This window comes from Bison bison, unplaced genomic scaffold, assembly GCF_000754665.1.
Source record: "Bison bison bison isolate TAMUID 2011002044 unplaced genomic scaffold, Bison_UMD1.0 scf7180017864491, whole genome shotgun sequence".
NCBI lineage: Eukaryota > Metazoa > Chordata > Mammalia > Artiodactyla > Bovidae > Bison > Bison bison.
In genome coordinates this window covers 19,984,583-19,991,108 of record NW_011495050.1, presented here as the reverse complement: position 1 = coordinate 19,991,108, position 6,526 = coordinate 19,984,583, and the positions used below count along the sequence as shown (strand labels likewise).

The window sequence follows — 6,526 nt, the reverse complement described above, 5'->3', positions numbered from 1 at the left end:
ACCCACTCCAGTGTTCTTGCCTGGAGAATCCCAGAGACAGGGGAGCCTGGTGGGCTGCCGTCTATGGGGACACACAGAGTTGGACACGACTGAAGCGACTTAGCAGCAGCAATGTATATATATACACACACATATGTGATATTCATATATATGTGTGTATATAAATACATGTATATATATGATACAGATAATCATTGTCTATAGCAACTAAACTGAGTTTCTGCTGTACTGATGATATGAAATGCACAAAGATTATATATCACACAGGAACAGAAACTTTCTGTCATGGATGTTTGAGCCAATGTGCAAAGTTATATGGTGTCAGTGGGAGGTGCTCTTGCGAAGTGCCCACAACAGAATTAGTCTCTTAATAGAATTTCATGCTTTATTCTTTGGTGCTTTGTTCTTTTTGGTATGTGTATCCTCATCTAGTCTTGCACTCACTCAATATGGAGAACCCAGCCTGCTTCAATTTGAGATTCTTGTAATGGAGTCCAGCCTATGATAAAATATCAGGTTCAACAATTCTCATCGTAGGCAACTGAGAAACCCCAGGCAAGAAATTCCACAGCACTGGAAAAATGAAAGAGCTAAAAAGCAGAAGGGGCTTGGAGGCCTGAAAGGGGGAATGAAAAATAAGAAAGAAACAGTTGGAAAGATGGTCTCCAGACCTAAAATAGAAATGCTGAGCCGAGGCAACAGATTTCAATCTGCTAATCTGAAAAGTCACATTACTTTGTCCTGATGTGAATCAGTGAGGCTTTTTTTTTTCATATCCGTCCCTGTATTTCCACCGCCCCACACACAGGCACCACCTCCCAGCGAAGCCCATCTGCAGCTTCCTATCTCCTCCGAGACGTGAGGGGGTGGGGACGGAGTGACAGTGGGTGGGGTGGGGATGTGAACAGTTCCAGGAACCACTCAAGCCCCTGTCCCAGCTCCTGGCAGATCCCCAAGGAATGTTCCCACCAAACCTTTGAGAGGTTACTCCTCCATTTCAAAGGCTTAAATATAAAGCTGAGGCCTTTACCGTCATCAAAAGGGTAGCGCCAAAGGCAGAGGCAACGAGCCTTTTGTTTTTAGTTTATTTGGGGTTTTTAAAACTTTTTATTGGTGTATAATTGATTTACAATGTTGTTTTACTTTCTGAGGTACATAAAGTGAATCAGTTATACATATACTGTATATACATCCACTTTTTTTTACTTTCTTTTTCCATAGAGGTCATTACAGAGTATTGAGTAGAGTACCATTATGCTATATAGTAGGTCCTCCTTAGTTGTCTATTTCAAAGTTATCTATTTTAGTTGTGTGCCTATGTCAATCACAGTCTCCCAATTTATCCTTCCTCCTCTTCCCCCTTGATAGCCATAAGATTGTTTTCTACATCTGTGACTCTATTTCATTTATAAATAAGTTCATTTGCACGATTTTTTTTTCCGATTCCACATATAAGCGACGTCACATGATACTTGTCCTTCTCTGTCTGCCTTGCTTCATTCGATATGACAATCTCCAGGTCCATCCGTGTTGCTTCAGATAGTGTCATTCTATTCTTTTTTATGGCTGAGTAGTATTCCATTGTATGTATGTGCCCCATCTCCTTTATCCACTCCTCTGTCGATCGACATTTAGGTTGTTCCATGTCCTGGCTATAGTAAATAGCACTGCTATGAATATTAAGGTGCATGTATGTTTTCAATTACGGTTTTCTCCAGATATATGCCCAGGAGTGGGATAGCTCGATCATATGGTAGCTCTATTTTTAGTTTTTTAGGGAACCTCCATAGTGTTCTCCATGGTGGCTGTTCCAATTTATAGTCCCACCAGTAATGTTCAGCTTTTTACACCCATCACCTGCATCATCCTTTCCAGGACCTAATCTCCAATGTTAAACTCTTCTTGCGGAATGGGAGTTACCTATTGCAGCACTAATATTATGAATATCACCACTGTCCTCCCGGCCCTCCCAAAAATCTAGCACATTTATACCCTAACATATTTCCAAGCAGATAGGATTTGGGGGGTTTTCTTGGCAGTTTTTAATAATAATTTTATTATTTTTATACTAAATACAAAAAATAATAAATATAGTTATTTTATAACTATATACAATTTTATAACTATACATGACTCTCAATAATTTAAAAGAAGACAAACACGTCCTTCAAAAACCCACCAAAATTCTTTGAGCTCTTAGTTTCACCTTCCTGACCCAACATAGAGTTGCTAACAAGCAGTAAAATGACTCATTTTTCTTCACACTTCCTTTCCCTCCATGAGGCCAATAAATACTGAAATGATTAAAATGCAGGCTGCCCACAGAAGTCCAAAACATGGCAGCTTATGTGTTCTGGAATTAGAGAATCACAAAGACGTTGAACTGGAAAAAATTCTTCCCACAAGGACAGCTCCTTCCTCACTTACTCTTCCTAAAACGTATTTTATGTATTGGGTTCTCCATTCCTAGGACCTCATTTATTTAGAAGATCAACTGAAGCAGGAACTTCCCTGGTGGTCCAATGGCTAAGACTCTGTGCACCCAGTGCAGAGAGCCCAGGTTCCATCCCTGGTCAGAGAACTAGATGCCATGTGCTACAACTGAAAGTTCATACGCCATAACTAAAGACCCCTCATTCTGCAACTAAGACCCAAAGCAGCCAAATAAATACTTTTTTTTTAAAAAAAGACCAATTGAAATTTTCTACCTAAGGTAAGATGAAGTTTGTGTCTCTCCTATCACTTTGCAGTTAATCGGAGCTTCGTTCAGTCGCTCCAGAACCTTCATGGTGCGCCTCCTCCGTGAGTGGCGTGGTACTGGACCTGCAGGACACACCGCAAACAAGACAGAGTTCTGGCTTGTGAGGCCTGGGCACAGCCTCGGAGGCAGCCATTAATTACATAAACAGCCATTTAATTACAAGTGTGAAATAGTTTTAACAGAACACCATTTCCTTTCAAGAAATGGTTAGGGAGGAGAGGGAAAATCAGCAGTGAGAAAGGCAGAGGTCCACAGGTAACGTGGACTGTGGGCCATCTCTGAAAAGGAAGCCACCTCATTTTTTTCTCAAACTCTGAGAAAGCAACATGAGCTTTTGCACCCCAAGTCATCAGCGCAAAACACACAAATTTATGTTAGAATAGTGGAGGAAAGTCTTCAACCGAAGCACAACATTTCACAAAGGAACTCAAGTTATGAGGAGGCATTCGCCTAACGCTTGTCTTTGATGTCCTTCCCTCAGTCCCGTCAGCACCGTGTCCCATCCCGCTCGGACCTCCTGCAAGCCTCACCCCTGTCCATCTGCCCCCAGACACCGACCCTTTAGCCCATTTCCACTAGTTCCAGCAGAAAAGCTAACCTACAATGTATGTATTGGGTGGTCATGGCCTGGCTCTGAATTACTTGCATTTTAAAGGAGGACTCTTGACGACTGAAAGAAATCCTTCTGATTCTAGAAACTAAAATGATAAAATGCTATAGTTTTCTGAACCCATCAAACCTCCCCCAAACTGCTGCCTGGTCCTAACCCACATCGAGAAATGAGCCCACCCCGTGAGTTTTCCCCTTAACTGTGCAAACCCTGGGTCATTACCTATTTCTATTTCTGCTTCTTTCCAGCACACTGATTCTGGGGTACCTAAAATGACAGGAAAACACATGAAGCCATTTTAAAACAAAAAATAAATCTAAATATAAATCTGCAGACCATGTCAGGATGAGCTCAGATCAGGTATCACTGAAAGAAAAATACCATGTAATTCAAACATTTAACTCTGCTATGACTTTTTCTTATCCTTCAACTGTGTACTTTTAAGTGATACAGAATCAGCTCAAACACACACACACAGATACCAATTGTCCATTTATGACCTTGACATAATTTCCAGGAAGAGAATCTAGTAAAGTACCAGTAGGGGTTATCTTTCTAAATCACCACAACTGCCTCCTGATACCATAGAACATGGGTATTTTTGAATTTTGAAATAATACAAACCATATTCAAAAAGTTAAACATGCACCTTTTAAGCAGACTAGGCAGTATCAGTTGCACATTCTCTTTTTTGAGAACTTGGTAGCTCAAGACCTCATTCCAGATATTGGTAACACACCTCACAATCCTGCAGCAGGAAGCAGGGGCCCAATGAAAGAGGGAGCGGAGAATAGAGAACAGAACCAAATCATGGCTAGCAAACAGACTTCCCCTTTCATATTATATGGGGCCTGTTTTTCCTTCTATCTTTCATAGTCTAATAACATTATTTTCCATCTGGCTTCCCAATGCCAGAATCCTTTTCATCGCATGCTCCACATTTGCTCCCTTCTTTTGAATTACAGTTACATTTCCAGTCTTCCAGTGTTAACACTCTTGTTCTATACAATTGGCTTTATCTTCCACTGTTTCACCCACAGACTCATATGAGAATTAATTTTGTGGTCTACCATGAACAATATGAAAAGGCCAAAAGATAGGACGCTGAAAGATGAACTCCCCAGGTCGGTACGTGCCCAATATGCTACTGGAGATCAGTGGAGAAACAACTCCAGAAAGAATGAAGAGACAGAGCCAAAGCAAAACAACACCCAGCTGTGGATGTGACTGGTGATAGAAGCAAGATCTGATGCTGTAAAGAGCAATATTGCATAGGAACCTGGGATGTCAGGTCCATGCCTCAAGGCAAATTGGAAGTGGTCAAACAGGAGATGGCAAGAGTGAACATCGACATTTTAGTAATTAGTGAACTAAAATGGACTGGAACGGGTGAATTAAACTCAGATGACCATTATATCCACTACTGTGGGCAAGAATCCCTTAGAAGAAATGGAGTAGCCTTCATAGTCAACAAGAGAGTCCAAAATGCAGTAATTGGATGCAGTCTCAAAAACAACAGAATGATCTCTGTTCATTTCCAAGGCAAATCATTCAATATCATGGTAATCCAAGTCTATGCCCTGACCAGTAATGCTGAAGAAGCTGAAGTTGAATGGTTCTATGAAGACCTACAAGACCTTCTAGAACTAACACCCCAAAAAAGAGATCCTTTTCATTATAGGGGAATACAAAAGTAGGAAGTCAAGAGATACCTGGAGTAATAGGAAAATTTGGCCTTGGAGTACAAAATGAAGCAGGGCAAAGGCTAACAGATTTTCACCAAGAGAACTCACTGGTCATAGCAAACACCCACTTCTGACAACACAAGAGAAGACTCTACACATGGACATCACCAGATGGTCAATACCAAAATCAGATTGATTATATTCTTTGCAACCAGAGATGGAGAAGCTCTATATAGTCAGCAAAAACAAGACTGGAAGCTGACTGTGGCTCAGATCATGAACTTCTTATTGCCAAATTCAGACTTAAATTTAAGAAAGTAGGGAAAACCACTAGACCATTCAGGTATGACCTACATCAAATCCCTTATGATTACAGTGGAAGTGACAAATAGATTCAAGGGATTAGAACTGATAAACAGAGTGCCTGAAGAAATATGGATAGAGGTTCGTGACATTGTACAGGAGGCAGTGATCGAGACCATCCCCAAGAAAAAGATATGCAAAAAGGCAAAATGGTTGACTGAGGAGGCCTTACAAAGAGCTGAGAAAAGAAGAGAAGTAAAAGGCAAAGGAAAAAAGGAAAGATATACCTATTTGAATGCAGAGTTCCAAAGAATAGCAAGGAGAGATAAGAAAGCCTTCTTCATCGGTCAATGCAAAGAAATAGAGGGAAACAACGGAATGGGAAAGACTAGAGATCTCTTCAAGAAAATTAGAGATACCAAGGGAACATTTCATGCAAAGATGGGCACAATAAAGGACAGAAATGGTATGGACCTAACAGAAGCAGAAGATAAGAAGTGGCAAAAATACACAGAAGAACTATACAAAAAAGATCTTCATGACCCAGATAACCACGATAGTGTGATCACTCACCTGGAGCCACACATCCTAGAATGTGAAGTCAAGTGGGCCTTGGGAAGCATCACTATGAACAAAGATGGTGAAGGTGGTGGAATTCCAGTTGAGCTATTTCAAATCCTAAACGATGATGCTGTGAAATGGCTGCACTCAATATGTCAGCAAATTTGGAAAACTCAGCAGTGGCCACAGGACTGGAAAAGATCAGTTTTCACTCCAATCCCAAAGAAAGGCAATGCCAAAGAATGCTCAAACTACTGCACAATTGCACTCATCTAATACATTAGCAAAGTAATGCTCAAAATTCTCCAAGCCAGGCTTCAACAGTATGTGAATCATGAACTTCCAGAGTTCAAGCTGGATTTAGAAAAGGCAGAGGAACCAGAGATCAAATTGCCAATATCCGTTGGATCAAGAAAAAGCACAAGAATTCCAGCAAACATTTACTTCTGCTTTATCGATTACACCAAAGCCTTTGACTGTGTGGACCACAACAAACTATGGAAAATTCTTAAAGAGATGGGAATACCAGACCACCTGACCTGCCTCTTGAGAAATCTATATGCAGGTCAAGAAGCAACAGTTAGAACTGGACATGGAACAACAGAC

General features: G+C 40.8%; 1 protein-coding gene across 4 annotated transcripts in view; it reads right to left on the bottom strand.

Moving 5' to 3' along the window:
- NCALD (neurocalcin delta) overlaps positions 1-6,526 on the bottom strand; it is a 460,437-nt gene that overhangs the window by 378,682 nt on the left and 75,229 nt on the right. The window contains exon 1 of one of the 4 annotated variants that reach the window (XM_010863503.1): positions 3,594-3,638. The exons of 2 other annotated variants lie outside the window; for them this stretch is intronic. The gene's annotated coding sequence lies outside the window, so the exon portion shown is untranslated. Of the gene's footprint in view, positions 1-2,708; positions 2,860-3,593; positions 3,639-6,526 lie in introns of those variants that run through there. One more of the 4 variants, XM_010863505.1, reaches the window with a different exon arrangement.